Genomic DNA, 24947 nt, shown 5'->3' on the forward strand with positions numbered 1-24947 from the left:
GTATTTTTTGTGTTTTTTGTAATTTTTTGTGTGTTTTTAACTGTGTTTTTTGTAATTTTTTAATTTTTTTGGTGTGTTTTGCGTTTTTTGTAATTTTTTCTTTTTTTTTTGGTGTGTTTTGTGTTTTTTGTAATTTTTTCTGTGTGTTTTTTGTGTGTTTTTGTGGTTGTGAGTGTGTTCTGTGTGTTTTTTTTAATTTTTTTGGTGCATTTTCAATGCAATCTTTTGTGTTTACAGTTTTTTGGGGGGTGATTTTGGGGTATTTTTTGTGTTTTTTGTAATTTTTTGTGTGTTTTTAACTGTGTTTTTTGTAATTTTTTAATTTTTTTGGTGTGTTTTGCGTTTTTTGTAATTTTTTCTTTTTTTTTTGGTGTGTTTTGTGTTTTTTGTAATTTTTTCTGTGTGTTTTTTGTGTGTTTTTGTGGTTGTGAGTGTGTTCTGTGTGTTTTTTTTAATTTTTTTGGTGCATTTTCAATGCAATCTTTTGTGTTTACTGTTTTTGGGTGATTTTGGGGTATTTTTTGTGTGTTTTTTGTCATATATTTTGTGTTTTTATCGGTGTTTTTTGTCATTTTTTCATTTCTATTTTGTGTTTTGTGTTTTGTGTTTTTTGTAACTTTTTCAGTGTGTTTTTTTGTGTGTTTCATTTTCAATGCAATCTTTCGTGTTTACTGTTTTTTTCTAGATTTAATAATCTTAATTTAATAAATCTTAATTTAATAAATCTTTAATAAATTATCTGTCCATGCAGCAAGATCATTTCCCTCAGATTTACTGTTTGATCTCGCTTTTAGACATCCTTTTTTTTTTTTTTAACAGTGCATGGTTGGCAGCTCACAGGAATAGAAAGACAGAATCACTTGAAATGTTTATGTTTATCCAACTGTAAGAAGAAAGCATACAACTGTTATGAATTATTTTAACTATAACGTTGAACCAGCTGCTGAAACTAAACCTGGAGACTTGAACACAAACAAAAATGTGGAAAACTAACGTCACCTGCCATCTGTCCTTTGTCTCCTCGCAGAAGAAAAGCTAATTAAAATGCTTCCTGCTCTTTCTTCATCATCACTTTGATTTAATGATGACAGCCAGCTGCCAAATGGAACGCTGGGTTTCCTCCCACGCTGCTGCCCCCGGTGTACCTGAGTGTACCTGGGCTTGTAAAGCAGCATATGGTCCGTGTGTGTGTGTGTGTGTGTGTGTGTGTGTGTGTGTTTGCTAAATATAAAATGTTCAAAGTTTCACTGTTGGAGCGAGAGGGGAGGACGGACGGACTGAGGTGCTTTTCATACAGTTTTCATATTCATGTTTTTCAGATTTCACCATAATATCTTGAGGTAATATTACGCTGTTACATATAAAGGACGAAAAATGAAAGTATAAATAAATAAATTAATGAATGAATGAATAGATTAATTAATTAATACATGTAGGTATACATTTAAAATAATAATTAATTCATGCAAAAAATTAATGGATTTTGAATTTTTTTCATTTATTTCAGAATTATTATTATTTATTTATTTTTTTACATATATCTGTATTCATTTATTTCTACATTTCTCATGAAATTATTATTATTATTATTATTATTATTATTATTATAATTATAATTAGTATTATTAATTTATATTGAAAATTTTAATTTTGTGTCTTTTTTGGTAATTCTGTGTATTTTTTTGTGTCTTGTTTAAGAAATTTATAGTTTTTTTCAGTCATTTTGTGTCTTTTTTGTAATTTTGGGTCATTTTTTAAATAATTTTGTGTCATTTTTTAAATTATTTGGTGTCTTTTTTGGGTCATTTTGTGTCTTTTTTGATAATTCTGTGTATTCTTGGGTAATTCTGTGTATTTTTTGGTAATTTTGTGCCTTTTCGTAATTTTGTGTCATTTTTAAAATAATTTGTGTCTTTTTTGGTAATTCTGTGTATTTTTGGGTAATTTTGTGTCTTTTTAAAAATAATTCTGTGTATTTTTTGGTCATTTTGTGTCTTTTTAAAGTAATTTAGTGTTTTTTCAGTCATTTTGTGCCTTTTTGTAATTTTGTGTCTTTTTTTGGTCATTTTGTGTCTTTTTTTGTATAATTTTGTGTCTTTTTAAAATAATTTTATGTCTTTTTGTCATTTTGTGTCTTTTTTAAAATAATTTTGTGTCTTTTTTGGTAATTCTGTGTATTTTTTTTGTCATTTTGTGTCTTTTTGTCATGTTGTGTCTCTTTTTTTGGTCATTTTGTGTCTTTTTTTGTTTCATTTTGTGTCTTTTTAAAATAATTTTGTGTCTTTTTTGATAATTCTGTGTATTTTTTGGTAATTTTGTGTCTTTTTTAAAATAATTTTGTGTCTTTTTTGGGGATTTTTTGGCTAATTCTGTGTATTTTTTGGTCATTTTGTGTCTTTTTTTGGTCATTTTGTGTCTTTTTTTGTTTCATTTTGTGTCTTTTTAAAATAATTTTGTGTCTTTTTTGATAATTCTCTGATTTTGAATTGGCTCTTGTGGCTCAAACCTTTAAGGCTGCACAGGTAGAATAAAGCCGATCTACAGAGCATTTATTTCACAGGTGAACCTTTCCTGTGAACAGACGTTTCAGAGCAGAGAACACTAGTGTTGGGACGATGAAGCCTCGCCTCCCACATTTTCTCTCCTATTTTCTTTCATTTACATCATGTCATTGGTTCCATCCTTTCTTTAAGTTCACACACCCACTCTCTCTTTTCCTCTCCTTTCGTGAGACTAAAATGAGATTTTTCACAGTGGGATGTTTTGCCGAGATTATGTCCTTGGAGCGCTGTTACCAGGCAACTAAAGACAAAAAGTGACCTTTGGTGCTTCAGAAACTGGGATCGTGTTCATGAATGAAAAAGAAAACATTAAGTTTGACACTGAAGTCAGCCACAAATCCAGAAATGTTTAGAGCCTAATCTATATTATGTTAATATCTGGGTAAAGCAAATATGTTATTGTGTTTAAAGTGTTCCACACCACAGAAAAATGTGTTATTTAACCCTCTCGAGTCTCCAAAATCACCAAAGCATGACTTCTTCATCACATCCAGACTAGAAAACAAAGCTGCATATACCAAGTAGAACTGAAGACAAGCTCAAATAGATTTAGTATAAAATGATAGAACTGGATGGAACCCTCTTATATGTTAGATTTGACACCTTTGGTCACATTTGACACATCTAAAATTCTTTATTGAGCATGATAGTGTTTTGAGAGTAAAAAAAAGATTCAAAATCACATTTTATGTTGGACTAAAGGACTAAAAAAGACACAAAATTATTAAAAAAAGACACAAAATGACAAAAAAGACACAAAATGACCAAAAAAAAGACACAAAATGACTAAAAAATGACACAAAATGACTAAAAAAGACACAAAATGACCAAAATTGTCCCACTAGCATAAAAACCAGAGTTGATGACAGGATCACACACAATCACAAGATCACATTTATGTTGGTTTTTCTTTGTTTCTTTTTGGTTCTAAATGTTGATCCAGTAAGTCAGAATGAAAAATCTATTATTATTATCAGGTCATATAGGTGAAAAAAATATACCAACATGGTATTTAAACATGTTTTAAGTGGTGAATACAGGCAGGATGGAAAGATTCAGACATGGAGGAAATAGAACAAAACTCCAGAGAGTTAACACCCAGCAAAAGTTTTCAGAAAATTAAGAAATTATAATAATGAAAAAATTAGCAGTATTCTCTAGTGTTGGGACAACGAAGCCTCGTGAAGCATTTTCTTTATTTACGGAGCCCAAGAGATGGCGCTCTTTGTTCAACAAAGGGCTGAAAACACACTCAATCACCATTGATGAAGCCTTCTTTTTAAAGCCAAGACCTCCATCTAGTGGGTTCAAAACATAAAGGAAATGCTTCATGAGGCTTCGTTGTCCCAACACTAATATTTAGTAATTGTGAAGAAATTTGGAGTTCTTTTCATAGAAGAGGTCGGTATATCACTCATACGTGTAGAACATTAAAAGGACAGCATGTAATTCCCAAAAAGGTATTTATTCTAAAAAGCAACATAAAGCAAGCAAACACACAATGTTTTAAGCCAATATTTCCAACAAATTTCCAATATTTCCACTATGAATTTGGGTATAAATTAGGTATTATAGGGTATTATATATGGGTATTATAGGCGTTTGGAGGCAGAATATAAACCAGGGGTCTCAAACTCAAATTACCTGGCAGTATCAAAATGACCAAAAAAGACACAAAATTACAGAAAAAAACTAAAATACTTAAAAAAGACACAAAATTACCAAAAAAATACAGAAAATGACCAAACAAGGCACAAAATCAGTAAAAAAGACACAAAATTACAGAAAAAACTAAATTACTTAAAAAAGACACAAAATTACCAAAAAAAGACACAAAATCACTAAAAAAGACACAAAATTATAGAAAAACACAAAATTACTTTAAAAAGACACAACATGACCCAAAAAATACACAAAATTACTAAAAAAGACACAAAATTATTTGAAAAAGACACAAAATTACCAAAAAAAGACACAAAATTACAGAAAAAGACACAACATTTTTTAAAAAAAGGGACACAAAATTATTTTAAAAAGACACAAAATTACAACCAAAAAAAGACACAAAATTACATCACATAACATTTCCACTTCTTACGGTAAAAATAAAATACAAAAAACAATAAAATAGTAATGAAAACTCAATCCAAAAACAGAGTTAGAGATAAAAAAAGAAGGATTCTTGCCTAGCTGGGACTGAACGCCAAGGAGGAATAAATAGGTTTTTAATACTGTTTTAGAAATAAATAAACTTTGACTTCTCACTCAAGAGAGGCAGTAATTCCACTACAGCAGTGGCCAGTCTGTCACTGTGGTTTGACTCTTCAATTTCTTTCATTCTGGGTGCTATATTTTTCGACCTCCCAAAGTAGAGCCTCCAACTACGTTATGTGTAGAACATTAAAAGGACAGCATGTAATTCCCAAAAAGGTATTTATTCTAAAAAGCAAAATAAAGCAAGCAAACACACAATGTTGTAAGCCAATATTTCCAACAAATTTCCAATGTTTCCACTATGAATTTGGGTATAAACCCCAACTACGCCTCCAACTACGTTTGTATGAGCTGGAAGTTGGATTTCATCTCAATTGAAAGAACGGTGAGTTTTCTCCAGCTCAGCTTGTAGAGGGCTATATGTTCAAACTGCCTCCTTTTGGCGGATTGCTAGCTAGCTGCATTAGCTGTTAGCTGTTAGCTGTTAGCTGTTAGCTGGATTTTGGTTTTCCTCTGTGATCTTCTGGATCAGGTTTCATCTTCTCACCTTTCTGTCTTTGTGTCACGAGAGACGAGAAAATGCAACAAGCTGCTGTCTGAAAGACGACGAGAGACTAAAGAGATTATATTATTAATATTAATTAATATTGTAAGTTTGTGTCTTTTTTTGGTAATTTTGTGTCTTTTTTTGGTAATTCTGTGTATTTTTTGTGTGTTTTTTAAGTAATCTATTGTTTTTTTCAGTCATTTTGTGTCTTTTTTTGTAATTTTGTGTCATTTTTTAAATAATTTTGTGTCATTTTTTAAATAATTTTGTGTCTTTTGGGTCATTTTGTGTCTTTTTAAAAATAATTTTGTGTCTTTTTTTGGTAATTCTGTGTCTTTTTTGGTAATTCTGTGTATTTTTTGGTCATTTTGTCTCTTTTTTATGTAATTTAGTGTTTTTTCCGTCATTTTGTGTATTTTTCAAAATAATTTTGTGTCTTTTTTTTGGTCATTTTGTGTCTTTTTAAAATAATTTTGTGTCTTTTTTAGTAATTTTGTGTCTTTTCTTGTGTCATTTTGTGTCTTTTTAAAATAATTTTGTGTCTTTTTGGGCCATTCTGTGTATTGTTTGTGTCTTTTTTAAGTAATGTATTGTTTTTTTCAGTCATTTTGTGTCTTTTTGTAATTTTGTGTCATTTTTTAAATCATTTCAAAGACGAAAACTGTAATGTACGACAAGCAAACAGAAAAGAAGGAGTCGGAGAATAAAACGTGTCGTCTTGTTGATGTGGAAAAGAGTCATAACTCCTTTTGAAATATTAATGCTTGTTGGCTGAGGTGCGAACATTAAACAGCCGCTGCCAAAAGCACTTTTTCTTCTTTCTGCATACTTAGTCACAGAACCACAATTAATATTGTAATTTTGTGTCTTTTTTGGTAATTTTGTGTCTTTTTTTGGTAATTCTGTGTATTTTTTGAGTGTTTTTTAAGGAATGTATTGTTTTTTTCAGTCATTTTGTGTCTTTTTTTGTAATTTTGTGTCATTTTTTAAATAATTTTGTGTCTTTTGGGTCATTTTGTGTATTTTTAAAAATAATTTTGTGTCTTTTTTTGGTAATTCTGTGTATTTTCTGGTCATTTTGTGTCTTTTTTTATGTAATTTAGTATTTTTTCAGTCATTTTGTGTCTTTTTAAAAATAATTTTGTGTCTTTTTTTTGGTCATTTTGTGTCTTTTTAAAATAATTTTGTGTCTTTTTTGGTAATTCTGTGTCTTTTTTGTGTCTTTTTTACGTAATGTATTTTTTTTTTCAGTCATTTTGTGTCTTTTTGTAATTTTGTGTCATTTTTAAAATAATTTCAAAGAAGAAGAGAATAAAACGTGTCGTCTTGTTGATGTGGAAAAGAGTCATAACTCCTTTTGAAATATTAATGCCTGTTGGCTGAGGTGCGAACATTAAACAGCCGCTGCCAAAAGCACTTTTTCTTCTTTCTGCATACTTAGTCACAGAACCACAAAAACACACATTTTATACTTACTCCAACCTTTTCTGCAGCGCCGAGCGGCTCTGAATCGCCGTTCCAGCATGAATAGTGCATGACAACGAGACAGAAACCTTTTGAAAAAGTGCTGAAAAGAATTGAGAGCGGAGAGCTGGGGATGTTTTCTCTACTGAGCTGAACCGCTTCTCCCCTTTCAATAAAACTTTTTCCACAGTCCACTACAATACCAGCTATGTTCAAGACTATTATTTCCTTTTTTCCACTGTTCTCTGACCGGAATTAGTTTCTATTCCTGTTAACAAAGTCTCCCCGAGCAACAGAAGAAAACAACAGAAATAATTGATGTTTTTCTGGATTGTTCCGCCATCACGGCTCCTTCTTTAAATTGTTTGAACAAAAGTGTTTGACAGGAATACAGAGTGAAAGAAGCATTGTGCCAAGACAAAATAATGTGAAGTGTGTTAGTTTATTTCATTTTGTGTCTTTTGGTGTCTTTTTTGTCATTTTGTGTCTTTTTTTAGTCATTTTGTGTCTTTTGGTGTCTTTTTTGTCATTTTGTGTCTTTTCTTGGTAATTTTGTGTCTTTTTTTAGTCATTTTGTGTCTTTTTTTAGTCATTTTGTGTCTTTTGGTGTCTTTTTGTCATTTTGTGTCTTTTTTTTGTCATTTTGTGTCTTTTGGTGTCTTTTTTGTCATTTTGTGTCCTTTTTTAGTCATTTTGTGTCTTTTGGTGTCTTTTTTGTCATTTTGTGTCTTTTTTTTGTCATTTTGTGTCTTTTGGTGTCTTTTTTGTCATTTTGTGTCTTTTTTTGGTCATTTTGTGTCTTTTTTTTGTCATTTTGTGTCTTTTGGTGTCTTTTTTGTCATTTTGTGTCTTTTTTTGGTCATTTTGTGTCTTTTTTTAGTCATTTTGTGTCTTTTGGTGTCTTTTTTTTGTCATTTTGTGTCTTTTTTTAGTCATTTTGTGTCTTTTGGTGTCTTTTTTGTCATTTTGTGTCTTTTTTTGGTCATTTTGTGTCTTTTTTTAGTCATTTTGTGTCTTTTGGTGTCTTTTTTGTCATTTTGTGTCTTTTTTTGGTCATTTTGTGTCTTTTTTTAGTCATTTTGTGTCTTTTGGTGTCTTTTTTGTCATTTTGTGTCTTTTTTTGGTCATTTTGTGTTTTTTTTTGTCATTTTGTGTCTTTTGGTGTCTTTTTTGTCATTTTGTGTCTTTTTTGGGTCATTTTTTGTCTTTTTTTAGTCATTTTGTGTCTTTTAGTGTCTTTTTTTGGTCATTTTGTGTCTTTTTTTAGTCATTTTGTGTCTTTTTGTGGTCTTTTTTTGGTCATTTTGTGTCTTTTTTTGGTCATTTTGTGTCTTTTTTGGGTCATTTTGTGTCTTTTTTTTAGTCATTTTGTGTCTTTTGGTGTCTTTTTTTGTCATTTTGTGTCTTTTTTTTGTCATTTTGTGTCTTTTTTTAGTCATTTTGTGTCTTTTGGTGTCTTTTTTGTCATTTTGTGTCTTTTTTGGTCATTTTGTGTCTTTTTTAAGTCATTTTGTGTTTTTTTTGTCATTTTGTGTCTTTTTTTGGTCATTTTGTGTCTTTGGGTGTCTTTTTTGTCATTTTGTGTCTTTTTTTGGTCATTTTGTGTCTTTTTTTAGTCATTTTGTGTCTTTTGGTGTCTTTTTTTTGTCATTTTGTGTCTTTTTTTGGTCATTTTGTGTCTTTTTTTAGTCATTTTGTGTCTTTTGGTGTCTTTTTTGTCATTTTGTGTCTTTTTTTGGTCATTTTGTGTCTTTTTTTAGTCTTTTTGTGGTCTTTTTTTGGTCATTTTGTGTCTTTTTTTGGTCATTTTGTGTCTTTTTTGGGTCATTTTGTGTCTTTTTTTTAGTCATTTTGTGTCTTTTGGTGTCTTTTTTTGTCATTTTGTGTCTTTTTTTGTCATTTTGTGTCTTTTTTTAGTCATTTTGTGTCTTTTGGTGTCTTTTTTGTCATTTTGTGTCTTTTTTTTGTCATTTTGTGTCTTTTTTTAGTCATTTTGTGTCTTTTGGTGTCTTTTTTGTCATTTTGTGTCTTTTTTGGTCATTTTGTGTCTTTTTTAAGTCATTTTGTGTCTTTTTTGTCATTTTGTGTCTTTTTTTGGTCATTTTGTGTCTTTTTTTGGTCATTTTGTGTCTTTTGGTGTCTTTTTTGTCATTTTGTGTCTTTTTTTGGTCATTTTGTGTCTTTTTTTAGTCATTTTGTGTCTTTTGGTGTCTTTTTTTTGTCATTTTGTGTCTTTTTTTAGTCATTTTGTGTCTTTTGGTGTCTTTTTTGTCATTTTGTGTCTTTTTTTGGTCATTTTGTGTCTTTTTTTAGTCATTTTGTGTCTTTTGGTGTCTTTTTTGTCATTTTGTGTCTTTTTTGGTCATTTTGTGTCTTTTTTTAGTCATTTTGTGTTTTTTGGTGTCTTTTTTGTCATTTTGTGTCTTTTTTGGGTAATTTTGGGTCTTTTTTAAGTCATTTTGTGTCTTTTGGTGTCTTTTTTTTCATTTTGTGTCTTTTTTAAGTCATTTTGTGTCTTGGTGTCTTTTTTGTCATTTTGTGTCTTTTTTTGGTCATTTTGTGTCTTTTTGTGTCTTTTTTGGTCATTTTGTGTCTTTTTTAAGTCATTTTGTGTCTTTTGGTGTCTTTTTTGTCATTTTGTGTCTTTTTTGGGTCATTTTGTGTCTTTTTTTAGTCATTTTGTGTCTTTAATAATGTGAAGCGTGTTGGTTTATTTAGAGTTAAATCACTGATGAAAGAGAGAAAAGATTAGCTGAACATGTTTTCACACCATCAGAGCTTCAGTTTGTGCAGTTAAACTGTGTTTTAGTTTGCAGAAAGATACAAATTGACTTAAATTAAAATGTGTGTAACTGTTGCCAATTTATTGCAAAAAAAATAAGGAATTAGTTTAAGTTGCATTTGTTGCATTTTGCATTTGTTTGCATTTTATTTGGTATGCATTACAATGCTTTTATTTTGAAGGTGAACTAATTTACCCAAGAGAGAGAGTGATCATTAATGTGAAGAAGAAGACTAAGGATAAAATATAATTCCCTTCATGTAGCATGCAGCCAACAAGGTATTTTGTTTAATTTACCTGTATTTTACTTTGTGGAATGTAATGTTAAGTTAATTTGATTTAACCTTTATTCCCCTATAATTTATGTGCAGTTTTCATGTTGGATTTTGAGACGGAATAATGACGCAAAAAAAAAAATCAGTTGATACAAATTGATTTAAATTAAAATATGTGTAACTGTTGCCAATTTATTGCAAAAAAATAAGGAATTAGTTTAAGTTGCATTTGTTGCATTTTATTTGGTATGCATTACAATGCTTTTATTTTGAAGGTGAACTAATTTACCCAAGTCTCGTTTGGCTGCTCTCGAGATGGAATTGTTTGCCATTTGTTTGTTTATTTTCCCTGTATTTTACTTTGTGGATCGTAATGTTAAGTTAATTTGATTTAACCTTTATTTCCTTATAATTTATGTGCAGTTTTCACATTGGATTTTGAGACGGAATAATGACGCAAAAAAAAAAAATCAGTTGAAAGAAACCGACTTACGTATATAATATATATATATATATATATATAGTATATTGTATAAACCACTTGTCGTTTTTTTTCAGTACAACCTCACCTATATGACCTGATCATTTTTTCATTTTGACTTACTGGATCAACATTTTGAACACAAAAAACACACAAAAAATGAAAAAAAACACACATGAAAAAGACATAAATACACAAAAGACAGAAAAAAACATAAAAAACACATTTTTTCAAAGAAAAAAAAAACACACTCAAAACACACCGAAACTTTAAAAAAATAAAAAAACACACACAAAAAAAAGCAAAAACACACATAAAACACACACAAAAACACATAAAAAACACACAAAATATGACAAAAGGCACATAAAAATACACAAAAATCACAAAAAACCCCATTAAAAATAAAAGATTACATTAAAATGCTGAATGCACACTGCATAATTTGAAAGTATCTGCAAAAAAAGGGAAAATAACACTTATTTTGAACACAAAAAACACACAAAAAACGACAAAAGACACACACAAAAAAGACATAAATACACAAAAGACAGAAAAAAACATAAAAAAACACATTTTTTTTAAAGAAAAAAAAACCACACTCAAAACACACCGAAACTTTAAAAAATAAAAAACACACACACAAAAAAAGCAAAAACACACATAAAACACACACAAAAACACATAAAAAACACAAAATATGACAAAAGGCACATAAAAATACACAAAAATCACAAAAAACCCCATTAAACATAAAAGATTACATTAAAATGCTGAATGCACACTGCATAATTTGAAAGTATCTGCAAAAAAAGGGAAAATAACACTTGGTTGAGGTGTTTTTTTTTATTTTTTTTAACTGAAAAAGGTTTGATGCATTAAATTGGACATGGAAACTTGAGTAAAAGCCAAAACTTTAGAGTTCAGCTGGACTCCAGAGGGTTAAAGATATCATAAACGCAAAGGGTTTGAATAATTACCTTATTTAAAGTTGTAAATATTTATACTTATTTTCAAAAGCCAATTAATAAAATCAAACCTGTGGCTCCTTGGAAGGTATGAAATTAATATTAAAACTAGTTTTCTTATTATTTACAAAAAGAGTTTTCACTACAGAAGTTGACTTACACTACCGGTCAAAAGTTTTAGAACACCCCAATTTTTCCATTTTTTATTGAAATTCAAGCAGTTCAAGTCAAATGAACAGCTTGAAAGGGTCCAAAGGTAAGTGGTGAACTGCCAGAGGTAAATAAAAAAAGGTAAGCTTAACCAAAACTGGAAAATAATGTACATTTCAGAATTATACAAGTAGGCCTTTTTCAGGGAACAAGAAATGGGTTAACAACTTAACTCTATGGAGTCTTGGGCTATTTTGTCCATTTTTGAATTCTTTTCATGTCTTTGTAAGTCATTTTGTGTCTTTTTTTGGTAATTTTGTGTCTTTTTTTAGTCATTTTGTGTCTTTTTTTGTGTCTTTTGGTGTCTTTTTTGTCATTTTGTGTCTTTTTTTGGTCATTTTGTGTATTTTGGTGTCTTTTTTTATCATTTTGTGTCTTTTTTTGGTCATTTTGTGTCTTTTGGTGTCTTTTTTGTCATTTTGTGTCTTTTTTTGGTCATTTTGGTGTCTTTTTTTGGTGATTTTGTGTCGTTTTGTGTCTTTTTTGGTCATTTTGTGTCTTTTTTTAGTCATTTTGTGTCTTTTTTTGGTCATTTTGTGTCTTTTTTTGGTCATTTTGTGTCTTTTTTTTAGTCATTTTGTGTCTTTTTTTCATTTTGTGTCTTGTTTTAGTCATTTTGTGTCTTTTGGTGTCTTTTTTGTCATTTTGTGTCTTTTTTTGGTCATTTTGTGTCTTTTCTTAGTCATTTTGTGTCTTTTGGTGTCTTTTTTTGGTCATTTTGTGCCTTTTTTTTGTCATTTTACATCCTTTTTTGGTAATTTTATGTCTCTTTTTGGTCATTTTACATCCTTTTTTTGGTCATTTTCATTATTTCCTTGGTGTTTTATGTCTCTTTTTTGTCATTTTGTGTCTTTTTTTGGTCATTTCGTGTCTTTTTTTAGTCCTTTAGTCCAACATAAAATGTGATTTTGAATCTTTTTTTTACTTTCAAAACACTATCATGCTCAATAAAGAATTTGTTGCAAATATTCATTAATTTCAGAGTACACTGAGACATTAAACTGCATCATTTTCAATTAAATTCTGGAAAAGTTGGTGTGTTCTAAAACTTTTGACCAGTAGTGTATATCATCATCACAACGTGTGTAAAACTCAGCAGACAGGTTTTAAACAGGTAGAAAGCTGAGCTCCTGACTCTGAAGTCAGATAGAAGCATGTGTGCAGGAAATCATATCAGATAATTGAATCATTAAGCCTGTGAACCCCGGGGCTTCGCCCCTCGCCGCCAGCATCACCGCATGTTTCCATTTCCAACCTCAACATCAACATCGATGGTATCAGGAGAGAGACGGATGGTTTGATATCCAAATATTTTACATTTCAAAGAGAACGTCGTCGGTGGAGGAAGACAGGCAGAAACGCTGGTGACACAAAGTTTATTCATTTTTAATTAAGCTGGACTGAACAAGATTAACATGCTGATCAACAAGATTAATCAATTAATGTGATGTTCATGATGATAAGCTTGTTTCCTCTCAGAAAAAAGCTCCTGAAAGTGTTACAGGAGGCTTCGTAGAGAGAGAAGAAACATGAGGCAGTAAAAAACATCATCATCTACAGCTGCTGTTCTCAACCTTGGGGTCGGGACCCCAATTGGGGTCGCGAGATGATTTTGGAAGTCAGCTCTGTCTCCACTGTGTTAAAGTGTTCATGTGTTAATGTGTTTTAGTCTTTTGGGTCATTTAATGTCTTTTTTTGGGTCATTTTGTGTATTTTTTTTGGCAATTTTGTTTCTTTTTTGAACAACAAATTGACACACAAATTGATCAAAAAAGACACAAAGTGGCCCAAAAAAGAAACAAAATGACCAAAAAAGACACAAAATGACCAAAAAAGGAAACAAAATGACCAAAAAAAGACATAAAATGGCCCAAAAAAGAAACAAAATGACCAAAAAAAGACACAAAATGACCAAAAAAGGAAACAAAATGACCAAAAAAAGACACAAAATGACCAAAAAAAGACTCAAAATGGCCCAAAAAAGAAACAAAATGACCAAAAAAAGACACAATATGATTAAAAAAGACACAAATTGACCACAATTTGATCAAAAAAGACACAAAATGACCAAAAAAAGACACAAAATGGCCCAAAAAAGAAACAAAATTACCAAAAAAGACACAAAATGATTAAAAAAAGACACAAAATGCCCAAAAAGGAAACAAAATGATCAAATAAGCCACAAAATGACTAAAGAAGACACAAAATGATTAAAAAAAGACACAAAATTCCCAAAGAGGAAACAAAATGACCAAAAAAAGACACAAATTGACCACAAATTGATCAACAAAAAGACACAAAATGACCAAAAAAGACACAAAATGATCAAAAAAGACACAAAATGCCCAAAAAAGACACAAAATGGCCCAAAAAAGAAACAAAATGACCAAAAAAGACACAAAATGTTTTAAAAAAGACACAAAATGCCCAAAAAGGACACAAAATGATCAAAAAAGACACAAATTTATCAAAAAAAGACACAAAATGACCAAAAAAAGACTCAAAATGGCCCAAAAAAGAAACAAAATGACCAAAAAAAGACACAAAATGATTAAAAAAGACACAAATTGACCACAATTTGATCAAAAAAGACACAAAATGACCAAAAAAAGACACAAAATGGCCCAAAAAAGAAACAAAATTACCAAAAAAGACACAAAATGATTAAAAAAAGACACAAAATGCCCAAAAAGGAAACAAAATGATCAAATAAGCCACAAAATGACTAAAGAAGACACAAAATGATTAAAAAAAGACACAAAATTCCCAAAGAGGAAACAAAATGACCAAAAAAAGACACAAATTGACCACAAATTGATCAACAAAAAGACACAAAATGACCAAAAAAGACACAAAATGATCAAAAAAGACACAAAATGCCCAAAAAAGACACAAAATGGCCTAAAAAAGAAACAAAATGACCAAAAAAGACACAAAATGTTTTAAAAAAGACACAAAATGCCCAAAAAGGACACAAAATGATCAAAAAAGACACAAATTTATCAAAAAAAGACACAAAATGACCAAAAAAGACACAAAGTGGCCCAAAAAAGAAACAAAATGACCAAAAAAGACACAAAATGGCCCAAAAAAGAAACAAAATGACCAAAAGAAAGACACAAAATGATTAAAAAAGACACAAATTGACCACAAAATGATCAACAAAAAGACACAAAATGACCAAAAAAGATACAAAATGATTAAAAAAAGACAAAATGACCAGAAAAGGAAACAAAATGACCAAAAAAGACACAAATTGACCACAAATTGATCAACAAAAAGACACAAAATGACCAAAAAAGGAAACAAAATGATTAAAAAAAACACAAAATGACCAAAAAAAGACACAAAATGACCAAAAAAGACACAAAATGCCCAAAAAAGGAAACAAAATGATCAAAAAAGGCACAAATTGACCACAAATTGATAAAAACACACACAAAATGACCAAAAAAGAAACAAAATGACCAAAAAAAGACACAAAATGATTAAAAAAAGACACAAATTGACCACAAAAGGAAACAAAATGACCAAAAAAAGACACAAAATGACCAAAAAAGGAAACAAAATGATCAAAAAAGACACAAATTGACCAAAAAAAGACACAAAATGATTAAAAAAAGACACAAAATTACCAAAAAAGGAAACAAAATGATCAAAAAAGACACAAATTGATCAAAAAAAGACACAAAATGACCAAAAAAGGAAACAAAATGACCAAAAAAAGCTACTAAATGATTAAAAAAGACACAAAATGACAAAAAAAGGAAACAAAATGACCAAAAAAGACACAAAATGGCCCCAAAAATAAACAAAATGATTAAAAAAAGACACAAAATGATTAGACAAAATGACCAAAAAAGACACAAAATGACCCAAAAAGACACAAAATGACCAAAAAAGACACAAATTGACCACAAATTGATCAACAAAAAGAGACAAAATGACAAAAAAAAAAAAGACATGAAATGACCAAAGAGACTAAAACACTTCAACACAGTGGAGACAGAGATCATCTCGCGACCCCAGTTGGGGCCGGGACCCCCAGGTTGAGAACAGGCAGAAACATCCCACTGTTGACTCTCAGGACGGACCACAGCACAGCACGTCCATACTCTGTTGCCATGGCGACGGCAAGCATCACCACAGCAACCTTAATCATATCCTCTCTGCCTCTTTTCTACCGTCTCTTTTGATCTTTTCTATTGGGGTTTTTTTTTAAAGCACACTTTCCCTCCAACTGGACTCTCCTCGCTTCCATCCATTTACTTTTTTATTTATTTATTTATTTTTTACCTCTCCATCCTAAATCCTCTTCTCTCTTCTACGTCTTTATCTCTTCAGATATCCTCATATTTCCCTCCTTGTGGTTTCTTTTTTTGTCATCCAGTTGTTTCCAGTTTTAAAGATTCACCACAACTGTATTAAAGACAAATGTTGGCTTTTTCCATCGTTAAAGCCATTATCCACCTGTCCATTATAAGGTACAATGCAAAAAAGGTGTTTAAAAACCAGATAAAAACAGTAAATCTGAGGGAAATGATCTTGCTGCATGGACAGATAATTTACCTTGACAAGATTTATTAAATTAAGATTATTACATCTAGAAATAAGCATGTTGAACACTTAAAATAAGAAATTAACTTCCAAAAACTTTAGATTTAGAAGTGTGGGATAATTTATCTTTATTTAAGAGTTCAGTTTTTCATCATTTTGTGTCTTTTTTCATCATTTTGTGTCTTTTTTGTCAATTTGTGTCTTTTTAGTGGTAATTTTTACATATTCTTTAGGCAATTTTGTGTCTTTTTTTTATCATTTCACGTTTTTTTTTTATTTTTGGCAATTTTGTGTCTTTTTTTTTATAATTTCACGTCTTTTTTGTTCATTTTGTGTCTTTTTAGTGGTCATTATATGTCTTTTTTGGTCAATTTGTGTCCTTGTAGTGGTCATTTTTACATATTCTTTAGGCAATTTTGTGTCTTTTTTTTATAATTTCACGTCTTTTTTTGATCATTTTGTGTCTTTTTTTTGTCAATTTGTGTCTTTTTTATCATTTCACGTCTTTTTTTTGGGTCATTTTGTGTCTTTTTTTGGTCAATTTGTGTCTTTTTTTGATCATTTTGTGTCTTTTTTTGATAATTTTGTGTCTTTTTTTGATCATTTTGTGTCTTTTTTGGTCAATTTTTTGTATTAGGTGTAAAATAAGAAATTAACTCATAAAAAATAAGCACCAATGTGATTATTTCCATCAGTTTGTCCTTTATTCGACTCTGACGGGGAGAGAACGGATCGCGTGGGTCACATATCAAATTTAGCAAAACGTCCAGAAATCCTCTCTTCTCAAACTTTTTTAAAAAAGCATCTCGTCCTAATGAGGAGGGCTGTTCACTGGATACCAACAGTCCATCATTTGTGAGGATGTTTCCCCCAACAACAGCTGCAGCCACACACACACACACACACACACACACACACACACACACGGCCTATAAAATATATTTATCTCTCAATTAGTGGGGCGAGGTGCTGCTTTGTGCCAATTATGATCAAGTTATTAGTATGCAGTGAACTTCCCCTGCAGATCTCTGCAGATCTTCCCCCCGAGGAGCCGACAGCAGCGTGTTCAGTCCATCAATAACCTCACAGACATGTCGGACATCTGTCTCAGGGAAAATAATAACATGTTTATCTTTCCTGCTCTTTTCCCCATCGTGTCATTATACAAATGTTTTTTTTAGGGAAAGTTTTTGACACAAACAAACACAGAAAATCACCACTGAGGTGATGGAGGAGGAGGGGGATTCTTAAATTATGTCTGAAAGATGCAAATATGATACTGGAGACATATGCTGTTCCTTATTTCATAGAGATAATTTCAGTCTGTTTTAATGAGCACTCTTTGTGACGGACCTGTTTGCTCTGAATCTCACAGTTCAGATCAGACAAACTCGAGTTGATACAATGAATTTTGGACAAATAATGAAGCAGACAACAACTAAAACGTCTCTCTGTCTGTGTATTTATATATATTTTTATATTTTATTGTTACTTTTAATCTAAGTCCTTTGCTATCAGTTTAAAGGTCCATTCTGACCTCCTGAGTGTGTAACAGTCAGCTTCAAGCCAGAGACTCCTTGGAAAGGAACAACTTGATACTTTGGGATTTGTTAGAAAAGACACAAATTGACTAAAAAAGACATAAAATGACCAAAAAAGACACAAAATGGCCCAAAAAAGACACAAAGTGACAAAAAAGACACTAAATGACCAAAAAAGGACACAAAATTATCAAAAAAAAGACACAAAATGACCCAAAAAGACACAAATTGACTAAAAAAAGACACAAAATGACCAAAAAAAAGACACAAATGACCAAAAAAAGACACAAAATGACCAAAAAAGAAACAAAATGACCAAAAAAGGAAACAAAATGACCAAAAAAGACACAAATTGACTAAAAAAAGACGCAAAATGACAAAAAAAAGGACACAAAATGACCAAAAAAAGAGACAAATGACCCAAAAAGACACAAATTGACTAAAAAAAGACACAAAATGACCAAAAAAGGAAACAAAATGACTAAAAAAAGAGACAAATGACCCAAAAAGACACAAATTGACCACAAAATTAGCAAAAAAGACACAAAATAACCAAAAAAAGGAAACAAAATGACTAAAAAAAGATGACGGCATATTAGGGCCAAGTATGAATAAAAATAAAAATACAAAATCGAGAAAAAAAGTTACAAATTTACTAGATGAAAGTGGCAAATCTGCTCGAAAAAAGTCGCTGATTTACGAGAAGAAGTGGGGAAAAAAGCCACTTTTCTCTCCCAGATTTACCACTTTAAATCTCATAAATCTGCACATTTTTTTCTCGTAGATTTGCCACTTTAATCTTGTAAACTTTTTTCTCAAAATATTACCCCCCTCCCCCGGATCCGTATGTTTTTTTTTTTTGTTTTTTTTTACACATTCTGGCAGTATGTAATATCCTCCAATATTCTCTAGGGTTGAATTTTGGAATTTGCAAGTATTTCAATGAGTGTCCTATTAATGGTTAAACAGAAGTGAGAGGATCTGCAGAGAGGAGGAGGAGGAGGAGGAGGAGGAAGGTGTCCAGAGTGCGTTGGTGTTTTTTTCTTCTTGCAGTGATTTTCAACATAAATTGCTATGAAAGTCTGCGATAGCGTTTATGTGGAATAAAGCTGGTTTTACCTGCAGCTCCAGTGTTTTTTTTATTTTATAATTTTGTGTCTTTAAAAAAAATAATTTTATGTGTTTTTAATAATTGTGTATTTTTCAGTCACTTTGTGTCTTTTTTTGCTAATTTTGTGTGTTTTTTAAATAATTTTGTGTCTTTTTGGGTCATTTTGTGTCTTTTTTAAATAATTTTTTGTCTTTTTGGGTCATTTTGTGTCTTTATAAAATAATTTTGTCTTTTTAAAATAATTTTGTGTATTTTTCAATCACTTTGTGTCTTTTTCTGTCATTTTGTGTCTTTTTTTGGTAATTCTGTGTATTTTTAAAGTAATTTAGTGTTTTCTCAGTCACTTTGCTTCTTTTTTTGTAATTTTGTGTCTTTTTTTGGTCATTTTGACACTACTTCCAGCTGCCCTCAAGTAATTTGAGTTTGTACAGTTTGCCTGCTGTAGGGTATACACATGCACACTCTTACAGCTCAGGTGGTCTTTCTGTTAATTTGTACCACCACCAGACTTTACAATTCCATCTCCACACCATCACTTCCTCCTCTGAATCCCTTGGTCTCGATTTCACTACACACACCTTGAATGGACCACGGGTGCCGTCCTAGGGTGGAGTTACCTGTGCCACCAGGTGAGTCTCAAACAAGCAGCAGTTCCTCAGTCACCACCCAGATCTAGCCCACCACCAGACGTGTCGGGGGTCCCTGCCGATCTGGACTACAGGGAGGTGTTCAGACAAGACCAAGGCAGCCTCTCTTCCACCGCACCAAACCAATGCACCTGGGGCCGCCTGTACACTAATAACAAACCCTAATAGGGTTAAATGCAATAAAGGACACCCTAATAACGGATTAGAATTGTTAAATGGGTTTAAACTTAGCCTCTTAACAAAAAATACGCTTTTTGAAATTACAATGTAAACAATTGTCTTGTAAATTAACAGTAAAATACTAGCAGCAGGGTTGCCAGTATTTTACTGATAATTTTACAGTTCCCTTATCTACTTTACAGTATGTTACTGTGTTAAAATCACATACTGAATTATAGTAAAATCCTGCATTTCAATGATTTTTACCATAGACTAAAACACAGTATAGTGCTGAAGCTAGTTGCAATATTGTTGCAGTATACAATGCAGTCATTTTTTGTAAATAGAGCATATTAATGTCTGAAAGCCAATTACTATGAATGTAACCTCAGTAATTTTAATATACCATATACTGAATGAGTTAGTTAAGTAAAATACAGCCATTAAAAATACGGACAAGAAGAGACTGAGAAAATATCATATATATATCATATATCATATATTTTATGGGAAACGGCAAGCTACCTACAAATATTGCCCAGAATGCATTGTTTTCTACAGTATAATACCTTTTTATGTTACTGTCACAATTTGGCTGTTTTCTTACAGCAATCTGTTACAGTGTACCTACTTTTTCACATGTCTGTTTCCAGTCACAGCCACATTTAGGAGAAGTCACTTCCTGTCACAGTCACATGACCACCACACCAGGCTGTTGAGTATACGTCTCTAAAGGATTTAATGAGTTAATGTGAAGCATAAAGCTGAATATGGGAGTTTCTAGAAGATTTAAAGTGTTTGTAACACCGGTGTCACCGTGGGTTGTTATGGGTTAAAGACGCTCTAGCCACAGATGTCATCCGACCCTCCTCGTCTTCTTCTTCGTCGAAAAGAAAGACAAGATGCCCTTCGGCCTCACCAACGATCCCGTCGTCTTCCAGGCCGTGGTCAACGACGTGCTCCAACAAGTTGGTCTTCATCTACCTCAATGACACTCTGATTGTAGTGGCAAACCTAGATCTTAATTCTAAAGCCGTTCGATTTATTAGCAGTAGGCTGGTACAGCTGGCTCTGCTCGTATATTACGGTGTGTTCAGACCGGACGCGTAGCGAATATTTCGCGCGACAAGATTACATACAAAGTCAATGCAAACACGCGAATAGACGCGAATTTTTGCCGGCGGCGCGAATCGCGGGTTTCGCGCGACGCGAATGCCGCGATTGACGCGAATGAAACAACGCAAATTCGCGTGAGTTCAATAAATTCAACTTTGGCGAAATATTCGCGTGACGCTGTGTCGGGACAGCGTTGAGATTCTGGACGACAGTGTGGTGGAAGAAGTATTCAGATTCCTTACTTAAGTAAAAGTACCAATACCACACTGTGAAATTACTCCACTACTAGTAAAAGTCCTGCATTCAAAACTTACTTTAGTAAAAGTACAAAAGTATCAGCATCAAAATGTACTTAAAGTATCAAAAGTAAAAGTACTCGTTATGCAGAATGACCCCACTCAGATTGTTAAATATATTCTCAATATATGATTTGATGATTATTATTGATGCATTTATATAAGCAGTATTTTATTTTTTCAAGGTAGGGCTCATTTTAACTATTTAATATACTTTTATGAGGTCTAATTTAGAAAATGTCACTTTAAACTTTAAACCGATCATGTTTTTCATGTTAAATCCTGATCTGAAAAGTAACTAAAGCTGCTGGCTAAATGTAGTGGAGTAAAAAGTACAACATTTGCCTCTAAATGTAGTGGAGTAGAAGTATAAAGTTACATAAAATGGAAATACTCAAGTAAAGTACAAGTACCCCAAAATTTTACTTAAGTACAGTACTTGAGTAAATGTACTTAGTTACATTCCACCACTGAGGAGGAGTGGGTCGGCAGGAGGGAAAAAGGTGGAAGTACTCTGCGGTCCTCTCTCCGTGCTGAGTGCGCCTCCGGATGATGTCACTCACCCAGACACGACGGCGTGTTTTCCGACGTATCTCGGACTTCCAGAGCAGGTACAGGGACGCTATGCTTGTCATGGTTGATGACAGAATGAAATGGAGGGAATTATTTGGCACTAAATAGTCTCTTGGGCGAAAATTCGCGAGTTATTTACTCGCGCGAGTGACGCGAGTAAATTCAACTACTCGCGCGAGTAACGCGACGCGAAAATTCGCTACGCGTCCGGTCTGAACACACGGTTAGAGGTAAGCCTTCTCTCTGGGCCCCTGGCCTACACAAAGGGCCCAGCCGACAGATTCTGGACTGTCTGATTCTGATTCAAAGAAATCTGCAACAAGATTTGAAAACAACACACAGCAAATTAGTTTGGAAAACACCGAAACCCAACAAGGAACTCATTTTTCACCATTTCTGCTTTCCCTTTCCATCTGGACTCTGAGGTAAAATACGGGGCTGGATCAGTTAGTACAAGCAACCGCCCCTAAATATAAATATCATAATTTATGATTATTATATGAAGTATTAATCTGAATTGATAGTGGTCCAGCCCTGAGCTGTGACAGCAGAATGATAACAGAACTGTTGTGGATGCTTTTTGTAGCAGTTTTAGTAAAGATATGACCACAGTAACACATTAAATTTTTATTAATACGGTATGAGACGTGAAGATCAATGTTCTGCAGAAAAACAAAGCAGAGATTTCACAGCAAACAGCAGCAGAGGACTGAACTTCCAGCAACCACTGCAGAGGAAAATAAGTGTTTCTGTGTTTTTTTTTCTTCTCCCCTGAAGCAGAACACTCCTCGCCATCTAACGGACTCTTTCTCTCCTTTTGTTTCTCCTTTTTTCATCCACCATTCTCCCTTTCGCCTCCCTCCTTACAGCTCCCCATCAATAGTGCTGCGATTGATTCAGTGGAGTACAATGCAACAAAGCAGCCGACAGCTTTTCTCCTTCAATAGCGCTGTGATTTTAGCTCTTTGCATCTCCACTGCTCAGCTTGTTTGGGCCATAAAAGCCATTTTAAAAAGCTTATTCACACTGACTCTGTGTGTGTGTGTGTGTGTGTGTAGGTAAAAGGAGAAAGAAACATGTAATTCTCCCCATGATTGCACTTGAGACAAAAAAAAGGACAAGTTTTTGTGGATTTTACTGCGTTCAATACAAACGGGCCTCATTTCCAGCTCCGCGCCTCTTCTCCTTTTTTTTTTTTTGCCGCCACTTGAGGCGCCGTCTTCCTGTTGACCTCCTGAAATTGAATGGCAGGCTGAAGTGTTTAAGATGAAACACGATCCAATTATTTTCTCTTCACGCACAACAAAGATCTGTTCTTGTTGTCAGTTTTAGAGTTTTTGTGTTTCTTCTGCAGCTGTTTAACAGATGTGACACTCTAATGGATAATTAGACTGATTAAAAGTCATGACAGCATCGACGTAAGTCGCGAAAAACTGCCCAAAATTTTGCATTGAAGTGGATGGGACGGCCGAAAGAAAATGAGCGAAAAAGAACAATAATTGGAGATTTTTAAACGTCTACTTCTCCGTCATAATTTCACCTAGAGACTCCATTTAAACTTTAAACAGTAGACACAAGTCTTGTGTATCGGTGTATTAATCCACGTTTCGATAGGTCATATAGTTTTTTATCAATCCCTGTTCAATGACCATGATCATTTTTGGAGAAATTCTGAGATTATAATGGGTGTGTATTGCACGGAATGTTCGTGTCACAGTGTGTGACATCATCGCCAGAGTGTAGAGGGAGAGAAAAAATTTTAAAAAATAAATTTGAAAACTGCGCTCCAGGCCGCAAATTCCACTCTACAGAAATAATTTATACATAGAAACGTAGGAAAATTAGTCTTCTCCCTCACAATCCTCTGGTAAAGCTGTCAGAGTTATAGTTTGGGCGTAGGACGCACAGATGATCCACCAACACGCACCAACAGCCTCATTGGCTCCCATATTAAAAACGCAGGAAGATTTCCGTAGAAAAGCATATTAAACAGTTTTTCAGATCACTCTTACAAAGCTATTTCTTCATTTTTCTTCACAAAAAACATATGTAGACGTTCAGGAAGAACTCAGGATGCTCAAAGTGAAGTCGGATCAATGATAGGTATTATGGTTTTGCCAAAAATGCTTTCTGTTCGAGGCCAGAAATTCCAGTCTGTCCACCTCTGGCTGCTGTCAATGTTCCGGAACATTCAGGTGTCAGTTAATTCTGTTGATTGCTTTGATCTGATTGCCTTTGATCTTTGCTCTGATTACAGTTACAGATACACACACACATGCACGCGTAAGAGCGCACACTCCTCCAGATACGCATGCTTCTCACACACACACACACACACACACACACTCAGGTAATGTTATGTGATTTTAGTTACACACAAACACACAAATGCGCGCACACTCGTCCAGATACACATGTTTCACACACACATTTTGAGGTTAAAGGTCATAGGTTGCTGTATAAATAAATACTTGTAAAGGAATGCTTGTTGTAGGTGTGCTCCTTGTATATTATATAGTATCATAACATTACTAGTATTAATTGTTATAAATCTCTGAAGAATCTCATCATAGTGTACACACACCGGCAGTAGCCCCCGTGGCCCTCTCAGATGTATTCATGCATCTGAAAGGGAAACAGAGAGATTAAAATCATGTGAATCAGCTGAGAGCAGCCAGAGCTCAGAAAGAGCTTCACACCATGAAGAGGTGTGATAGGAAGTGAGGCAGGTGTGTGTGTGAGTGTGTGTGTGTGTGTGTGTGTGTGTGTGTGTGTGTGTGTGTGAGTGTGTGTGTGTGTGTGTTTTCAGTGTAACAGAGTGTGATCACACCTAAAACACACTGTTGTTTAATGTTGTAAAAAGAGCAAAATAAGATCAGATTACAGTTTTTCTCACTCTCTTTGGTGCATTTCTCACATCACTATTAACATTTTCACAACAGTTAATGCATTTCTCAAAACGATTAGTACAAGTCATAGCTCATTCCTCCAAAGCAATTAATGTCAATGAAAGTGTCATCAAGATGAAAAGTCCTGACACCATGTTTATGAACAAGAATGACTAAAAAAAGAGTAAAAAAAGACACAATATTACCAAAAAAGACACAAAATGACTACGAAAGAGTAAAAAAGACACAAAATTACCAGTTATTTAGTTATTTTGTGTCTTTTTTTTGTCATTTTGTGTCTTTATTGGTAATTTGTGTCGTTTTTGTGTCTTTTGTGTTCATTTTGTGCCTGTTGTTGTGTCTTTTTTTAGTTACTATTTTGTGTCTTTTCTTGGTCATTTTGTGTCTTTTTTGGTCATTTTGTGTCTTTTTTTGGTCATTTTGTGTCTTCTGTGTTTTTTTTTGTTTTGTTTATTCTGTCTTATCATTTTGTGTCTTTTTTGGTCATTTTGTGTCTTTTTTTTGGGTCATTTTGTGTCTTTTTTGGTAATTTGTGT

The sequence above is a fragment of the Centropristis striata genome, chromosome 21 (genome assembly GCF_030273125.1).
Source record: "Centropristis striata isolate RG_2023a ecotype Rhode Island chromosome 21, C.striata_1.0, whole genome shotgun sequence".
NCBI classification, from domain to species: Eukaryota; Metazoa; Chordata; class Actinopteri; order Perciformes; family Serranidae; genus Centropristis; species Centropristis striata.